Genomic DNA, 20,062 nt, shown 5'->3' with positions numbered 1-20,062 from the left:
ACAGTAACGGAAGTCAAGGTTCATGAACGTTCACACGTCCGCTTCTCCCAGAGTAAACAATTTCTGAATAACATCTTCGAGTGGAACTGGTCTTCCTTCACCTGTAGAGACAGAATTGGGTAGCAATTGAAATCGTGTGTCACAATTGTTCACAAAAGCAGTGCAAATGCTTTTTTCTCTAAGAAAGAAACAGAATGTTCACATGTCCGCTTCTCCCAGAAATCCTAAATTGAGTAACTTCCAGTTTCAGTGAATGCTTCCGGGACTGGTCGCCGGTGCTTGCCGGTAACTAGACTATGTGATTTTGCTAGACTAGTGATTTTGATGGTATTTTTTGCCATTTTTGCTGACATCTCTGTTTGGCTTTATATGCTGTGTATGCATTTAGCTTCAGCCTAACCTCCATTTCGTTTGAAACTTACCGGTTTATTCTCTGGACGTCTGAGCTGCCTGTGGCCTCCTCGCCTACAATGTGGACTGGTAGGATATTCGCCTGGTTAATGTTTGTTTGGAGTCTTTTGTCACTCATTATCCAATCTGCGACTGGCCTCCTCTAGTACCCAGTTGCTGAGCTTCTTCGACTGCGTCTTCTCCAGTCTGTGCCTCTGCTGTCGGTGCTGTATTTCGACCCGGACGTCATACTTCTCCCTCATCGCAGATACATCCACCGTGGGTCCCGCTGGAGATTCTGAACGGACGCCTCGAAAGGAAGTAATTCTTTTTGGTCTGATTTTCGGCACCCTCCTCATAACACAGATAGGAACGCTGACCATAGCGTGTTGGCCAGCTTAGCTCGGTCGACTAACACCACTGTCAAATGCGATAGCAACATTGTCAGCTTTGGTCTACTGAACATCTGCTCACTCACGAGCAAGGGACATCTCATTCAGGATCTCCTCATTGACCGTAAGTTTGACTTTCTCTGTTTAACTATGACTTGGCAGCAACCTCAAGACTTTTCACAACTTAATGAATGCACACCCACGGGGTTTGTTTACACTTGTCAACCCCATGCCTCTGGCCGTGGAGGAGGTGTCGCGATAATTTATCGTGAGAAGTGTAAAGTCCTGCCATTGTCTGCTCCTGCTGTTAGCTCTTTTGAATCAACTGTGTGTCAGTTGTCTGGGTCAGTCCCTACCATCAACTGTCACTGTCTACCGTCCTCCTAAGTCAAACAACAATTTTTTGAACGATCTTGTTACCTTCCTTACCCATTTATCTGTAACTACTCCAAATATAATTCTGCTGGGGGATTTTAATATACATCTGGACAATATCAATATCCCTCTCACTAGAGACCTTTTATCTTGTCTGGAGAGTTTTGGATACCAGCAGCACACTGATGTTCCTACCCATTGTAAAGGACATATCTTGGACCTGATCTGCTGCTCTGGTGTTTTTTCTTTTGATCTTACAGCAGATGAACTCACTATAACCAACCATTTTCTCCTTTCATTCAATGCCAAACTTACCTTTTCTGTTCCTAAGCTTCCACGTCTCATAGCCTTTCGTAACATTAAGAATATTAACTTGAATCTGCTGTCTTCTAGAATTGATTCCCAAATGGACTTTTATAATTTATTCACTCCCATAGAACTGGTCTCATATTATAACACTTGTCTTAATGGTATTCTTAATTCTCTGGCTCCGCTAAAAACCAGATGTTTCTTTTTCTTTTTCTGCCCCCTGGTTTACGCCTGAACTTTGGCTTCTGAAAGCTAAGGGCAGGCAACTTGAAAGGTTGTTTAAAAAATCCAGACTCTTTGTCCACAAAGAGATGTACAAAAATCATCTACTCTATTACAAGGATTGTATAGCTCAAACTAAATCTAATTATTACACTCAGTTAATTACTTGTAATACAGGTAACACCAAGTCTTTGTTTTCTTTACTTAATAATGTTACACAACCTCCAGACTCTTTACCATCTCACCTTTACTCAACTGCTTTCTGTAATTCTCTTATGTCTTTTTTCAATGAGAAAATCCAAAAGATACATCAGCACCTTGGTCCAGATCCTCTCTGTATTCCGTCTGAACTACACTCGCCTATTCACTCTTTCTCTTCTTTCCAGCTTCCCACCTCTCTGAAATCTCAGATCTTATCTGTAAATCCAAGTCATCTACTTGTCAGCTGGAACCCCTGCCTACAGTTCTGGTTAAAACCTGCCTCCCCTCTCTAGTCCCTCTTGTTTCTGCCATCATTCACTCTTCTCTTACTACTGGTATTATTCCCTCATCTTTCAAAACTGCTGCTATAACCCCAATACTAAAAAAAACTGATGCTGATCCTACAAATTTCAATAATTTTCGACCCATTTCTAACTTGCCATTTATCTCCAAAATTCTTGAAAAAATAGTAGCTATCCAACTTCACACCCACTTATCTCACAATAATCTATATAAAAAGTTCCAGTCTGGTTTTCGCCCCCTTCATAGTACAGAAACTGCACTTGTTAAAATTACCAATGACCTCCTTATGGCTGCTGATTCTGGTCTAATCACTATTCTCATCCTCCTTGATCTGAGTGCGGCCTTTGATACTACTTGTCATACCACTCTCCGTAATAGATTATCTTTGATTGGCATTACTCACACTTCATTTGATTGGTTTAGATCCTACCTCTCAGGCCGCACTCAATTCATACAGCTTAAAACCTTCACATCCCAACCCACCGCTGTTACTTCTGGTGTGCCCCAGGGCTCTGTCCTGGGGCCTCTTCATTTTATTATTTACCTTCTTCCCCTTGGCAATATTTTTCACAAATATAACATTAATTTTCACTGTTATGCTGATGACACCCAGCTCTACCTTGCTGGTAAACCCACCTCCTCTTTTCCACCACCCTCTCTTATTGACTGCATTTCTGAAATTAAATCCTGGTTTTCTTCGAATTTTCTTAAATTAAACAGTGACAAAATTGAGGTTCTCCTCATTGGTTCAAAATCATCATTATCCAAAACCAATAATCTTTCTCTTATTATTGATAACTCTGTTGTTTCCCCATCATCTCAGGTCAAGAGTCTGGGTGTCATCCTCGACAGTACTCTATCTTTCCAATGTCACATTAATAACATCACCCGGTCTGCTTACTTCCACCTACGTAATATTAATCACATTCGCCCCTCCCTCCCACCTCATACCACTGCCATTCTTGTTCATAGTCTTGTCACTTCTCGGCTGGACTACTGCAATTCACTCCTCTTTGGTCTCCCTAATAAATCTCTTCATAAGCTTCAGTTAGTCCAGAATTCTGCAGCACGTATCATCACTCAAACCCCATCTATTCACCATATTACTCCGGTCTTGCAGCAGCTTCATTGGCTCCCGATCAAGTTTCGTACTGATTTTAAGATTCTGCTATTAACATTTAAGGCCATCCATAACCTCGCCCCTCCATATCTGTCTGACCTTCTTCATGTTGCCATTCCATCCCGTAACCTTAGATCCTCTTCCTCCACCCATCTGACCGTCCCTCCCGCCCGTCTAACCACCATGGGGAGCAGTGCTTTCAGCCGTTCTGCTCCCAAGCTCTGGAATTCATTACCTGCGGATCTCTGAAATGTCAAATCATATTCATCCTTCAAATGTAAACTTAAAACACATCTGTTTAAAATGGCTTTTCCTTTTTCCTCCTGATTATAGTGGTTTTGTTTGGTTTTAATTTTTAGATTTTCTGATGTTTTAAGTTGTTTATAATTGTGTCTTTTATTTATTTATTTATTGTTTGTTCGGTGTCCTTTAGTTCCCTGAAAGGCGCCTTGTATAAATAAAATGTACAGTGCATCCGGAAAGTATTCACAGCGCAGCACTTTTTCCACAATTTGTTACGTTACAGCCTTATTCCAAAATGGATTAAATTCATTTTTTCCCTCAGAATTCTACACACAACACCCCATAATGACAACATAAAAAAAGTTTACTTGAGATTTTTGAAAATTTATTAAAAATAAAAAAATTGAGAAAGCACATGTACGTAAGTATTCACAGCCTTTGCCATGAACCTCAAAATTGAGCTCAGGTGCATCCTGTTTCCCCTGATCATCCTTGAGATGTTTCTGAAGCTTAATTGGAGTCCACCTGTGGTAAATTCAGTTGATTGGACATGATTTGGAAAGGCACACACCTGTCTATATAAGGTCCCACAGTTGACAGTTCATGTCAGAGCACAAACCAAGCATGAAGTCAAAGGAATTGTCTGTAGACCTCCGAGACAGGATTGTCTCGAGGCACAAATCTGGGGAAAGTTACAGAAAAAATTCTGCCACTTTGAAGGTCCCAATGAGCACAGTGGCCTTCATCATCTGTAAGTGAAAGAAGTTCGAAACCACCAGGACTCTTCCTACAGCTGGCCAGCCATCTAAACTGAACGATCAGGGGAGAAGGGCCTTAGTCAGGGAGGTGACTAAGAACCTGATGGTCACTCTGTCAGAGCTCCAGAGGTCCTCTGTGGAGAGAGGAGAACCTTCCAGAAGGACAACCATCTCTGCAGCAATCCACCAATCACGCCTGTATGGTAGAGTGGCCAGACGGAAGCCACTCCTTAGTAAAAGTCACATTGCAGCCCGCCTGGAGTTTACCAAAAGGCACCTGAAGGACTCTCAGGCCATGAGAAAGAAAATTCTCTGGTCTGATGAGACAAAGATTGAACTCTTTGGTGTGAATGCCTGGCGTCACGTTTGGAGGAAACCAGGCACCGCTCATCACCAGACCAATATGATCCCTACAGTGAAGCATGGTGGTGGCAGCATCATGCTGTGGGGATGTTTTTCAGCGGCAAGGACTGGGAGACTAGTCAGGATAAAGGGAAAGATGACTGCAGCAATGTACAGAGACATCCTGGATGAAAACCTGCTCCAGAGCGCTCTTGACCTCAGACTGAGGCGACGGTTCATCTTTCAGCAGGACAATGACCCTAAGCACACAGCCAAGATATCAAAGGAGTGGTTTCAAGACAACTCTGTGAATGTCCTTGAGTGGCCCAGCCAGAGCCCAGACTTGAATCCGATTGAACATCTCTGGAGAGATCTTAAAATGGCTGCGCACCGACGCTTCCCATCCAACCTGATGGAGCTTGAGAGGTGCTGCAAAGAGGAATGGGCGAAACTGGCCAAGGACAGGTGTGCCAAGCTTGTGGCATCATATTCAAAAAGACTTGAGGCTGTAATTGCTGCCAAAGGTGCATCGACAAAGTATTGAGCAAAGGCTGTGAATATTTATGTACATGTGATTTCTCAGTTTTTTTATCTTTAATAAATTTGCAAAAACCTCAAGTAAACTTTTTTCACATTGACATTATGGGGTGTTGTGTGTAGAATTCTGAGGAAAAAAATGAATTTAATCCATTTTGGAATAAGGCTGTAACATAACAAAATGTGGAAAAAGTGATATGCTGTGAATACTTTCCGGATGCACTGTATTATTATTATTATAAACAATTTCTGAATAATATCTTCGAGTGGAACCGGTCTGCCTTCACCTGTAGAGACAGAATTGGGTAGCAATTGAAATCGTGTGTCACATTTGTTCACAAAAGCAGTGCAAATGCTTTTTTCTTTAAGAAAGAAACAGAATGAGCAGCAGATACAAATCCTATTTTTGACACCTAGCTTTATTAATATTAGCTTTAATGATGAAATTTTTCTCTCATTCCAAAACAAATCTTTCTGAAATTTTAACAATGCGGGACACGAAAAGAAGGATGTTCTGCGTAATCTCACATAAATTTCACTTCACAAGAAACTTGTACCATTACAAATGCATGGACATAACCTTGGTGGCTTTCATGACAAAAAAAAAAAAAACATCCCTTATGTTATGGTGTATAAAATCTACATCTTATTCTGTATTATATTTTGCTCAATCCCAACAAGATGAATTTAGATGTAGGAGGCATTATAATAAAAAAGGCATATCCTCTTCCCTTATACCTGACTTTTATAACAGTTGTTCATAGCTTAGTGCTAATTTGGTTTACAGCCTGGGAAAGGAAGCCTGAGCTGATACCTCAGGCTATTGATTACTTTATGGATGGACATCTGGGACAACAATTGGGTTTACGGCGTGGGAAAGGAAGGCTGAGGCAATATCAAAGAACTTTATTACCTGGGGATCAAAATTCATCCATCATATTGACAGCCAGCCAATCAGGTGCATGGAACATTCATGTGCTGTGAAACCATGGCATGAAACATTATAATAAATATGCCTCAATTTGAAAGAAACGTCAGCAGAAGAAGAGAAACAGTGACGACAGAAGAGTGACATCAGAGAATAAAACAAAGGCACGTGTGACCAGTTTTCATCCGATCATCAGTTAACAGCATTCTCATGAACATCGATTGCTAAATCAAACTCCGCCCTGGGACTTTCATCCTTGACATCAGTAAGCTTTTTTAAGACTATTTTATCCAGACTTTACTATCGATCTTATTTTCTATTACTTATTGTTCTTTAATAAATAGTAACTTGTTTTCATCTTTCTATGCTTTGTCTTAATGTCTAGAGTGATTGAAGTAATAAGGTAGATTTCTAAGAGCACCTGGCGTAGCTGGAGATTTTGCCATTAGCTCTGTGCTGCGGGTTTTTAAGGCTGAGAGTGAGGGCGCCACTCAATAGTTAGGGACAGTACGACAAGAAGGTATTCTTGGCTGATAAATGGCCTATAGTCAAGGATACTGAGTCTTTGTATGTTTTAATATTTTCTTGGAGACCAAAAGTAACATTTAGGTCTGAGGTCTATTTAAAACATCGCATGTTGTTTGTGACGATAATAAATAAGTCTCTTGATGTGCTGAGAGAGTGACAAGTTGTGTTATACCTAAAGCATTAGTGTGTTATTATTTAGGGTGTGGGAGCAGACCAATCCAATAACGCACTTGACAAAGAAAAGGGTAAATAGACGAAAACACACCTTACATATGTTTGAGTTAACAGTTGGATACTGGAGACCACCATATCAACCTTGAAGAACTACGCCTAGCAGATGTTAATTTCGAATATGGATTTGGAAATGCACCATTATGTTTAGACATTTGTTTTGAATATCTTTTAAGGGAGTAAACAGGCCATATGTAGCTGTGTAACAGAAAAGGTGGCACACTTAAAATCTTACGATGGATGCACTAAAATCTCCTTAAAAACTGCTTTAATGCATTTACCACAGATCCATATTAAATTGCACTTGAAGGAAGATTGACCCTTAAAAATTTGAATTAAATGCTATACTTCAGGACAGCGTGATATTTTTTACCATGTCACTGACAATGTTAATGAAAAACGCAGTGACATTTGTGGCCGAATAGCGCCTATGAGCAGCCATGAGTCAAGGTAATTCTTGGTAGCGAAAACCAATCAGATCGCTTTCTGCTACCAAGATTCTACCAAGAATTGAAAGCTCGGGCCAATCGCGGCCCATATCGGCTACCAAGAATTGACTATTCACAACCCGGTTCGGCTACCAATAATTGGCCAGTGATGGCTCGGTCGGCTACCAAGAATTGGCAAATCACAGCTCGTGTTGGCTACCAAAACTCAGAAAGGGCGAGCCAACCTCTTGTCAGTTAATGTATTCTGCAAAAGCTTGTTCAAGTCTGCACACAGACACTTTGTGATTTGCGTTTCATTTTGAACTTTCTAAAAATGTTACTCACGAGTGTCGGTTTGTGCAGATATATTTACATTCACGTACACATTTTTTCAATGATGTTTTATCCATTCTTGGTGCAGTTTTTTACATTTATTAAATATGTGTGCAAAACGTGTAAAGACAGATATAATAATGTATAAATATAATAAACATTGAATTGTATAATCATAGTTTCATTTTTTATACTTAACACTAATTTCACAAATCGTTCATATCAATGCTAATACAGAATAATAATAATTATAGTTATACTTGATATTAACATTGATGTTATAAAATATGCTTATAAAACAGACCTACACCTTTAATACTTAAGACGATTCTAATTGTGCTGTAGAACAGCATATATATGGGGTACAGGTCGTAACGTTTTATTTATTATGAACATGTTCTACTTAAGTTTGCATATGCTGGGTTCATGTCCAAATGTTTGTTAATGGCGTTTTTGTCTGATAGCCAAGATTTAGCCAGTTCTCTGGCACTTTTAGTACTGGCCTTAAATCTTACTTGTACATTGTCCCAGTTAAACATATGTCCTGTTGATTTTGTATGCGTATAGATCTGTGATTGTGAGTCCTTCCTTTTAACGGCGTTGCGATGTTCTTGTATGCGAGTTGTAATTCTTTTTGACGTTTGTCCTGTGTATACCGCTGGGCAAGAACTGCATGGAATGCTATAAACTTCGTTTCGTGTTTCTGCTGTCAATTTCTTGTTTATAGCGTTGAAAAGGACAGTGCGCAGATTGTTCGCGGGTTTCTGTGCTATTCTGATGCCTGATTTGGCCAGGATATACAGGTGCTGGTCATAAAATTAGAATATCATGACAAAGTTGATTTATTTCAGTAATTCCATTCAAAAAGTGAAACTTGTATATTAGATTCATTCATTACACACAGACTGATGTATTTCAAATGTTTATTTCTTTTAATGTTGACGATTATAACTGACAACTAATGAAAGTCCCAAATTCAGTATCTCTGAAAATTAGAATATCAATTAAGACCAATGCAAAAAAAGGATTTTTAGAAATGTTGGCCAACTGAAAGGTATGAACATGAAAAGTATGAGCATGTACAGCACTCAGTATTTAGTTGGGGCTCCTTTGGCCTGGATTACTGCAGCAATGCGGCGTGGCATGGAGTCGATCAGTCTGTGGCACTGCTCAGGTGTTATGAGAGCCCATGTTGCTCTGATAGTGGCCTTCAGCTCTCCTGAATTGTTGGGTCTGGCGTATTGCATCTTCCTCTTCACAATACCCCATAGATTTTCTATGGGGTTAAGGTCAGGCGAGTTTGCTGGCCAATCAAGAACAGGGATACCATGGTCCTTAAACCAGGTACTGGTAGCTTTTGTGCCAGGTCCTGTTGGAAAATGAAATCTGCATCTCCATAAAGTTTGTCAGCAGCAGGAAGCATGAAGTGCTCTAAAACTTCCTGGTAGACGGCTGCGTTGACCTTGGACCTCAGAAAACACAATGGATCAACACCAACAGATGACATGGCACCCCAAACCATCACTGACTGTGGAAACTTTACACTGGACCTCAAGCAACGTGGATTCTGTGCCTCTCCTCTCTTCCTCCAGACTCTGGGACCTTGATTTCCAAAGGAAATGCAAAATTTACTTTCATAAGAGAACATAACTTTGGACCACTCAGCAGCAGTCCAGTCCTTTTTGTCTTTAGCCCAGGATAGACGCTTCTGACGCTGTCTCTTGTTCAAGAGTGGCTTGACACAAGGAACGCAACAGCTGAAACCCACGTCTTGCATACGTCTGTGCATGGTGGTTCTTGAAGCACTGACTCCAGCTGCAGTCCACTTTTTGTGAATCTCCCCCACATTTTTGAATGGGTTTTGTTTCACAATCCTCTCCAGGGTGCGGTTATCCCTATTGCTTGTACACTTTTTTCTACCACATCTTGTCCTTCCCTTCGCCTCTCTATTAATGTGCTTGGACACAGAGCTCTGTGAACAGCCAGCCTTTTTAGCAATGACCTTTTATGTCTTGCCCTCCTTGTGCAAGGTGTCAATGGTCATCTTTTGGACAACTGTCAAGTCAGCAGTCTTCCCCATGATTGTGTAGCCTACAGAACTAGACTGAGAGACCATTTAAAGGCTTTTGCAGGTGTTTTGAGTTAATTAGCTGATTAGAGTGTGGCACCACGTGTCTTCAATATTGAACCTTTTCACAATATTCTAATTTTCTGAGATACTGAATTTGGGACTTTCATTAGTTGTCAGTTATCATCATCAACATTAAAAGAAATAAACATTTGAAATACATCATTCTGTGTGTAATGAATGAATCAAATATACAAGTTTCACTTTTTGAATGGAATTACTGAAATAAATCAACTTTGTCATGATATTCTAATTTTATGACCAGCACCTGTATATAAAAGATGATCCGCTGTGGCATTCCCTGATGGGAGCAGCCGAATGAAGAAGAAGAAGATGTATATAATTAACTAAATGATGTGTGTGCTGTTTACTATAAGTATATAAACATTTCCCTTTGCAATATTTCCAAATATTTATTTTTACCTACTTCAAATTAATTAAATGTCAGCATCAACTAGAATATATTACTTCCCAAATTTTATAAATACATACAAACACAAGGCTGTGAACTATTATTTATACATTCTTATTGTGCTTTCATTTTTATTGTACCCCTCTTGATTATCTGTGCGGCCGTCTGAGACCATGGTAAAGGTGCTATATAAGTAAGTGAAATGCGTAATTTTTTGTTATAATTATGATTCAATAGAATTTGCAGGCAGTTTGTTTAATTGTGGTTTTAACTATGCTTGTTGTCCATATGTTCCTTAACAAATCAATCATTCATTAAACAGTTTTTGTTTAATCAAAAAATAAAAATAAACAACTAAATCTGCAAAGTAGAATTCAAAGCACCGTTCGTCAAAGAGAAAGTTTAAAAAATATATATTTTAGAGATATATTCTTTCACTCAGCAATGTGCCATGAGCGGGATTCAAACCCGGATCCCTGCAATAATATCTGGTAGATTGTCTCTCAAGAATCGCAGCTATACCTCGAATAATACGCGATATCCTTGGCACTCAGTTGGGAGAGCATTAGACTGAAGATCTAAAGGTCCCTGGTTCGATCCCGGGTTTCGGCAGTGACCTGTTTTAACATGGTGTACAACTTGTCCCAGTCATATGTTGCAGTAGGAAAAACAGTAATGGAAGTCAAGGTTCATGAACGTTCACACATCCGCTTCTCCCAGAGTAAACAATTTCTGAATAACATCTTCGAGTGGAACCGGTCTGCCTTCACCTGCAGAGACAGAATTGGGTAGCAATTGAAATTGTGTCACAATTGTTAACAAAAGCAGTGCAAATGCTGTTTTCTTTAAGAAAGAAACAGAATGAGCAGCAGATACAAAACCTATTTTCGACACCAAGCTTTACCAATATTAGCTTTAATGATGAAATTTTTCTCTCATTCCAAAACAAGTCTGTCTGAAATTTTGACAATGCGGGACACGAAAGGAAGGATGTTCTGCGTAATCTCACATGAATTTCACTTCACAAGAAACTTGTACCATTACGAATGCACAGACATAACCTTGGTGGCTTTCATGAAGGAAAAAAATACCATCCCTTACATATGTTTGAGTTAACAGTTGGATACTGGAGACGACCATATCAACCTTGAAGAACTAAGCCTAGCAGATGTTAATTTAGAATATGGATTTGGAAATGCTCCATTATGTTTAGATATTTGTTTTGAATATCTGTTAATGGAATAAACAGGCCACATGTAGCAGTGTAGCAGAAAAAGGTGGCACACTTAAAATCTTACAATGGATGCACTAAAATCCCCTGAAAAACTGCTTTAATGCATTTACCACAGATCCACATTAAATCGCACTTGAAGGAAGATTGACCCTTACATATCTGAATTAAATGCTATACTTCAGGACAGCGTGATATTTTTTACCATGTCGCCGAAAATCTTAATGAAAAACACAGTGATATTTGTGGTCGAAATAGCTCAGTTGGGAGAGTGTTAGACTGAAGATCTAAAGATCCCGGGTTTCGGCAGTGACCTGTTTTAACATTGCGTACAACTTGTCCCGGTCATATGTTGCAGTAGGAAAAACAGTAATGGAAGTCAAGGTTCATGAATGTTCACACGTCCACTTCTCCCAGAGTATACAATTTCTGAATAACATCTTCGAGTGGAACCGGTCTACCTTCACCTGTAGAGACAGAATTGGGTAGCAATTTAAATCGTGTGTCACAATTGTTCACAGAAGCAGTGCAAATGCTTTTTTCTTTAAGAAAAACAGAATGAGCAGCAGATACAAAAACCTATTTTCAACACCTAGCTTTACCAATATTAGCTTTAATGATGAAATTTTTCTCTCATTCCAAAACAAGTCTTTCTGAAATTTTAACAATGCGGGACACGAAAAGAAGGATGTTCTGCGTATTCTCACATGAATTTCCCTTCACAAGAAACTTGTACCATTACAAATGCACGGACATCACCTTGGTGGCTTTCATGACGGAAAAAAATACCATCCCTTACATATGTTTGAGTTAACAGTTGGATACTGGAGACCACCATATCAACCTTGAAGAACTAAGCCTAGCAGATGTTAATTTAGAATATGGATTTGGAAATGCAGCATTTTGTTTTGACATTTGTTTTGAATATCTGTTAATAGAGTAAACAGGCCGTATGTAGCTGTGAAACAGAAAAAGGTGGCACACTTAAAATCTTATGATGGATGTAGTAAAATCCCCTGAAAAACTGCTTTAATGCATTTACCACAGATCCATATTAAATCGAACTTGAGGAAAGATTGAACCTTAGAAATCTGAATTAAATGCTATACTTCAGTAAGCTGTGATATTTTTTACTATCCATATATACATGAAGAAACTTCAGGTGGCTGAAATAGTGCAGTTGGGATAGCATTAAATTGGAAATCTAAAGGGCCCTTGTTCAATTGTGTTTTTCAGCAATGAGTTATTTTAACATTCTGTATTAGTTATCCCAGTTAGATGTTGCAGTTTGGAATATAGTAATGGAAGCAGATGTTTATGAATGTTCACACTTCTTCTAGTCCCATCGTACAGAAATTCCAACTTACACTTTCACATGGAACTGATCTGCCTTCAGCCTTCAGAGATTGAATGGAGTAGTAGTGTGTCACAATTTTTCAGGACTTTAATCTTTAAGAAAGAATATAAAACCTGCTTTCATCACCCATGTTATTCAATATTCACTTAAATTATGAAATTTTTGTTAGAATTTCCAGTATGACCTTGGTGGACTTCTGTGCTTGGAAACCCAGAAGATTTTGTTTTCTTAATCAAGCATTTCAGAGCTTTTATTATTTTTTCTATACTCCACAGTCATCTGACCATAAAACTTGGATTTATTAGGCTAGGGGGCTTTGTCCCCTGCTCGCTTCGTTCGCCAACCCCCAGGCCAATACTACGCATTAGCCTCTGTGGTTCTGCCACTCACGTATGGGGTCTTCTTTAATTGGGAACTGAAAGTGAGGAAAACATTAAAATTTATAAGAGCTGAGAGCGCAGGAAGTGTGTCTAACAAAAGCATTCACAAGACTGAGAGGTGTGAGTACCATGGTCTTGTTTGAAAATGGTTGATAGAAGGGCGTGACCTGAAAGAATCTCATATAAATATTCTCATCTCGCAGGACTTGAAAACATCTTTTCCAAATAGTCTCATCTCTTAAAAAGTCTTGTCGCGTCGAAAGATTTTTTTATATAATAGAGAGATTTAAATACTAATCAATGAATAAGGATTGTACTTTTTGCATTATTTGTATATCTTAGTGAAGTGGCGCAGTGGTAGTACTGCTGTTTTGCGGTCAGGAGATCATGGGCTCATGTCCTGTCTCCTTCCTTGTGTGGAGAGCTCCTTGAGTAGTGAAAAAAATGCTATACAAAAAGTAAAGAACTATTATGTAACCATGTATTGATTTTTTCTTATGTGTTATTCTTGTTATACCATTTACTTAGTCTTAAATTTACCTATTTTAATTTTTTAGTTTTGTTTTTCAACTTTATCGTTGACATCTTGTAAAGCACCTACATTCTTTAAACGAGTATGTGCTACGTAAATAAATGGTGTTGTTGTTCCTATGTTTTTCATTCAATATTTCTGCTCATAAGAATGCAGTGATTTTTTCTTGTGCATGGGCAGCTTGACTCCTTGAAACTGTAACTGTGGTGTAATAGAAAAAAGGTGAAAACCATTGCTTTAGCCAGTATGCCACACTTGGTGATTTGCCATTCGGAAAAAGCAGAAATAGTGTTATTCATATCCTATAATAGAAAAACATGAATTCTGGTTTTAATGAAAAGTAGAATTAAAATTAAAGCAAATGACCACTTCTTTCATTCTCTGCTATTCACACTACTTATTTTTTCTTAAAAAACATTTACCCTTATCTCTGTCCAGCTCTCTCTTTCTCGGCTCATAATCTCATCATATTTTCTCATTTGAAAGCAGATTAGTATGCATGCATGTCCTAATCTGTAGTTGTGAAACAATACTTCACAATACAGAAATGGCATAGTTCTTGCCATGTTTAGCTGCAGCCCAGGAGCTTTGAGGTAGTTTTTGCTTATAGACATCAGAGTTTCTTTGAGGTATTTTCTTACTAAATATGTACACTTCAGTTCCTTTCTTGTGTCATCTTCTGTTTTCTATGTGCTGTGACCACCTGGCTTTTTGAACATTATCTGAATGAATTTACCTATCTATTATAAAGTCATGGAAGGACCTGTCTGTTTATTACCTGGTCCATTCCTGTGTACTCAATACAGATGATAAAGGCAAAAGGCAGAAGCAAAATTTAAAAATGGTAAAACAAGAACAAAAATACTAGTTTAAAGGAAGCCTAAAAGAATGTGCACAATAGGCACAATATGCAGCTGTTCACACATGTTGGGACTGAGCTTGAGGTCGATGTACTTAATACATTTGAGCATACCGTGTAGATTGTAGACAGCTGAAAGAAAATTACAGTAAGTACTTGCAAACGCATAGGGACCCAAATTTTTCTGCAGGAGATAAGAATTCTTTTACTAAGTTTCCATGCAGAACTGACAAGATCTGACTTACTTTTCTAACAAGAACTATGCAAGCTGATACTTCAGCTGTTTTGTATACTTTTCTTCTGTGATAACTATATAACCCATTGTCATGTTTCTAAGATGGATTTAAATTAGAAAGGCATTCATACTATAGACAGAGTGGCATATCATGGTAAATTTGCTTGGATTTAGACTTTATCATTAACAGTCAACAGGGCCACATATTAAGGTATAATAGGAACATTTTCCTTTTGCGGTATCATTGAGTTGTTCGGAGTATAAACCATATACAGTAAATGTCCTGAAAGGGCTGTAGAATGATAGTGGCAGGCAGGTCCCCTAGGACACCCAAGGAATCAATAATGATTATACCCAAAAGTGCCATCGATTGTGCTGTTGCTTATTTTCACTATTACAAGCAAAAGGCATAATTGAGTTGTTTATATAACCTCAGGAAAGAATTACTGAAAAAAAAATTCAAGAATATGGGAAAAATATAAAGCTATACAACATTTACTTACATATGCAAAAATATCCATTTAGAGGTAAAAAAAAAATACAAAATCACAATGATGTATCAAACACTGAGATGAGACAAATATAGCAGTTCAGCCCTATAATGCAGGTGTAAGTATTATTTAAGTGAACAAAGACAAATATTCAGCACTGGGGTATCTAAAAAAAACTTTCCTAGTATTTTGGCTGCTAGGTATACCTTACCACCTCCCCAATTTGGTAAAAGGACAGGAAAGTGGGGGGAAAAACATCTTCTTTCGGCTGCTCCCGTTAGGGGTTGCCACAGTGGATCATCTTCTTCCATGTCTTTCTGTCCTCTGCATCTTGCTCTGTTACACCCATCACCTGCATGCCCTCTCTCACCACATCCATAAACCTTCGCTTAGGCCTTCCTCTTTTCCTCTTCCCTGGCAGCTCTATCCTTAGCATCCTTTTCACAATATACCCACCATCTCTCCTCTGCACATGTCCAAACCAACGCAATCTCACCTCTCTGACTTTGTCTCCTAACCGTATAACTTGAGCTGACCCTCTAATGTACTCATTTCTAATCCTATCCATACTCGTCACACCCAGTGCAAATCTTAGCTTCTTTAACTCTGCCACCTCCAGCTCTGTCTCCTGCTTTCTGGTCAGTGCCACGGTCTCCAACCTATATAACACAGCTGGTCTCACTACCGTCCTGTAGACCTTCCCTTTCACTCCTGCTGATACCCGTCTGTCACAAATTACTCCTGACACTCTTCTCCACCCATTCCACCCCGCCTTTTTCACCTCTCTTCCACAATCCCCATTACTCTGTACTGTTGATCGCAAGTATTTAAACTCATCCACTTTCGCCAACTCTACTCCCTGCATCGTCACCATTCCACTGACCTCCCTCTCATTTACACACAAGTATTCTGTCTTGTTCCTACTGACCTTCATTCCTCTAATCTCTAGAGCATATCTCCACCTCTCCAGGGTGTCCTCAACCTGCTCCCTACTATCGCTACACATCACAATGTCATCAGCAAACATCATAATCCACGGGGACTCCTGTCTAATCTCGTCTGTCAACCTGTCCATCACCATTGCAAATAAGGGCTCAGAGGTGATCCCTGATGTAATCCCACCTCCAACTTGAATGCATCCGTCACTCCTACTGCAGACCTCACCACTGTCACACTTCCCTCGTACATATCCTGTACAATTCTTACATACGTCTCTGCACTCCTGACTTCCTCGTACAATACCGCAGCTCCTCTCGAGGCACCCTGTCATATGCTTTTTCCAGGTCCAAAAAGATGCAATGCAGCTCCTACTGGCCTTCTCTAAACTTCTCTATCAACATCCTCAGAGCAAACATTGCATCTGTGGTGCTCTTTCTTGGCATGAAACTATACTGCTGCTTACTAATCATCACCTCACTTCTTAACCTAGCTTCCACTACTCTTTCCCATAACCTCATGCTGTGGTTCATCAATTTTATTCCCCACGTAGTTGCTGCAGTCCTGCATATCCCCCTTATTCTTAAATATCGACACCAGTACACCTCTTCTCCACTACTCAGGCATCCTCTCACTTTCCAAGTTTCCATTAAACAATCTGGTTAAAAACTCCACTGCCATCTCTCCTAAACACCTCCATGCTTCCATAGGTACGTCATCTGCACCAACAGCCTTTCCATTTTTCATCCTCTTCATAGCAGTTCTTACTTCCTCCTTGGTATTCCTTTGCACTTCCTGATTCACTATCTCCTCATCATCCAACTTCTTCTCTCTCTCGTTCTCTTCATTCATCAGCCTCTCAAAGTACTCTTTCCATCTGCTCAACACACTCTCCTCGCTTGTGAGTGCGTTTCCATCTTTATCCTTTATCACCCTAACCTACTGCACATCTTTCCCAGCTCGGTCCCTCTGTCTAGCCAATCGGTACAGGTCCTTTTCTCTCTCCTTAGTGTCCAACCTCTCATACAACTCATCATATGCCTTTTCTTTAGCCATTGCCACCTCTCTCTTCACCTTGCGCCTTATCTCCTTGTACTCATCTACGGTCTGCATTTCTCTGACTATCCCACTTCTTCTTTGCCATCCTCTTCCTCTGTATACTCTCCTGTATTTCCTCATTCCACCACCAGGTTTCCTTTTCCTCCTTCCTCTTTCCAGATGTTACACTAGCACCCTTCTTGCTGTAACCCTTACTACATCTGCTGTAGTTTCCCAGCTGTCTGGTAACTCCACTACCACCCAGTGCCTATCTCACCTCGTCCCTAAACTCAACCTTGCAGTCTTCATTTTTCAACTTCCACCATTTGATCCTTGGCTCTGCCCTCACTGTCTTCCTCTTCTTGATCTCCAACGTCATCCTACAGACCACCATCTTATGCTGCTTAACTACACTTTCCCCTGCCACCACTTTGCAGTCTTCAATCTCCTTCAGATCAACTCTTCTGCATAGGATGTAATCTACCTGTGTGCATCTTCATCCACTCTTGTACGTAACCCTATGTCCCTCCCTCTTCTTAAAATACATATTCACCACAGCCATATACATCCTTTTGGCAAAATCCACTATCCTCTGACCTTCTTCATTCCTCTCCTTGACACCATACCTACCCATCATCTCCTCGTCTCCACTGTTCCCTTCACCAACATGCCCATTGAAATCCGCTCCAATCACCACTTTCTGTCCCTTGGGTACACTGTTCATCACTTCATCCAACTCACTCCAAAAATCATCTTTCTCACCCATTGCACACCCAACTTGCGGTGCATATACACTAACAACATTCATCATCACACCTCCAATTTCCAGCTTCATAATCATTACTCTGTCTGACACTCTTTATCTCCAAAACACTCTTGACATACTGTTCCTTCAGAATAACTCCTACCCCATCATGATAGAACAATTTGAATCCACCTCCAATCCACCTGGTCTTACTCCCCTTCCATTTAGTCTCTTGCACGCACAATATATCAACCTTCCTTCTCTCCATCATATCTGCTAACTCTCTCCCCTTGCCAGTCATACTGCCAACATTCAAAGTTTCTACCCTCAGTTCCAATCTCTTTACTTTCCTCCTCTCCTCCTGCCTCCAGACACGTCTCCCCCCTCTTCTTCTCCTTCGGCCAACAGAACAAAAAAAAAAAAAAAGACAATAGCATTCACATTAAAGATAAAAATATACAAATGAAACAAAGAAATTGTGGAGCTCAAAACTAAACAAAACAAAACACATTCTACTTTGCAAACTACATACAACTTTTTGATTTCAAGATGCTCAAAGGAGAAGGAATTGAAAAGTTTGCTAAAATTTTGACCAGTTAGACCAGCGGTTCCCAAGTTCCGTGCCACCATGTAACATAAAAGTCATAAATGGCTACCACCACCACCCTGACCACCATTATACATCATTTCTTTTAACAACTATGCAAACTAAAATTTATCAAAGCAGTATTTCACAAATACAAGCAGCTGGGCACCATACAAAATTAGTTTAACAAACTGACCATTAATGCTGTGTGCCAAGTCTTCAATTTATCTCGCCAACATACTGCAGAAAGGGAGATTTATTTTTCAAGCTGGCAAACAAATTATCACTATGCATGATATTACTCGTTTCAAACTGCAGCTGAAGGAACGAGACTCTCATGAATTGTGCAAGGCACTGCTTTGTATTTTGCTATTAACTATGCCATTTGTGCTTTATCAGAAATTTTCCTCTCTTTAGTTATGATTTACCACTGACCATACAGTTTTCTGTCCTTATGGCAAGAGAATTGTTTTTTTTTTTATTAGGTGTGAGTTGCAATGTTTCTAAATGTCTCTTTTAGGTTTAACAGGTTTTGAACTGCCACAAGCGACAAATATTTTATTTGTCACTTAAAAATTCACATATAATGTTTCTCTTGATTTTTTGTTAATGAGTTACTTTTCCTTTTTAATTCAAATGTATAAAAGGATTTTTGCAAGAATGAGTGAGGATATGGTTTTGAACAAACTAATGGCTATACTGAATGTAACACATACATACGTATGTACAAACTGGTAGAATAAAACTGTTAAAGCAACAAGATATTACTGAAGCACTGTGTACTATTACACCCCATTGCTACATACTATATTCACAAAAAAACTGAGACTCTTCAGATCACTTTCACTGTGCCCCCCATAGAGCTATCAAGTTAGATCAGATGTTTTATTGGTTATTTTAAATGAAAGTGCTACGCCTTTTTATGTTAATCATTTGGAAATACATTACAAAACTTTAAAAGAAATCATGATTTTTTTTTTTCTCTTAAGCCTTTGGGTATAAGCCCAGGTAAGCCTGTGCATTACTCCAGCCCTGGCCACAAGTCACATTCATATCGAATGATCTTGATCACAGTAACTAGCACACTTGCTTTTCATGGCCTTCTCTTTGAGATCCATAAAATATCTTTTTGACAAAGCATACTCTGAGCCATCCCGTCTGGTGTCTCAACTATTTAAAACTCCTCAGTGAACCTTTCAGAGACTGTAGAGAAGACTGATGTTTTTCTAGAAAGTTTAATCTCACTCCAGGTAGCTGCTCCTTCTCTTTCCAAATATAAGCAGTCATTCTGCTGGCCATCATATTAACATGAAATTGAGTGAGTTGAAATGGGGGAGAGAGAGTCTGGGGTGCTTGGCTTCCCCATCCAGAGTATCCTAAAGTATTATACAATAAATATTGAAGTGCATAATTGTTATATAATCATACAAAGGTTTGATGCTGTGTCTGTAACCACTAATGCCAGAGGTTCCAAATCAATCAAATATCTAAT

The sequence above is a fragment of the Erpetoichthys calabaricus genome, chromosome 5 (assembly GCF_900747795.2).
Source record: "Erpetoichthys calabaricus chromosome 5, fErpCal1.3, whole genome shotgun sequence".
Taxonomy (NCBI): Eukaryota; Metazoa; Chordata; class Cladistia; order Polypteriformes; family Polypteridae; genus Erpetoichthys; species Erpetoichthys calabaricus.
This window is presented reverse-complemented; position numbering follows the sequence as displayed.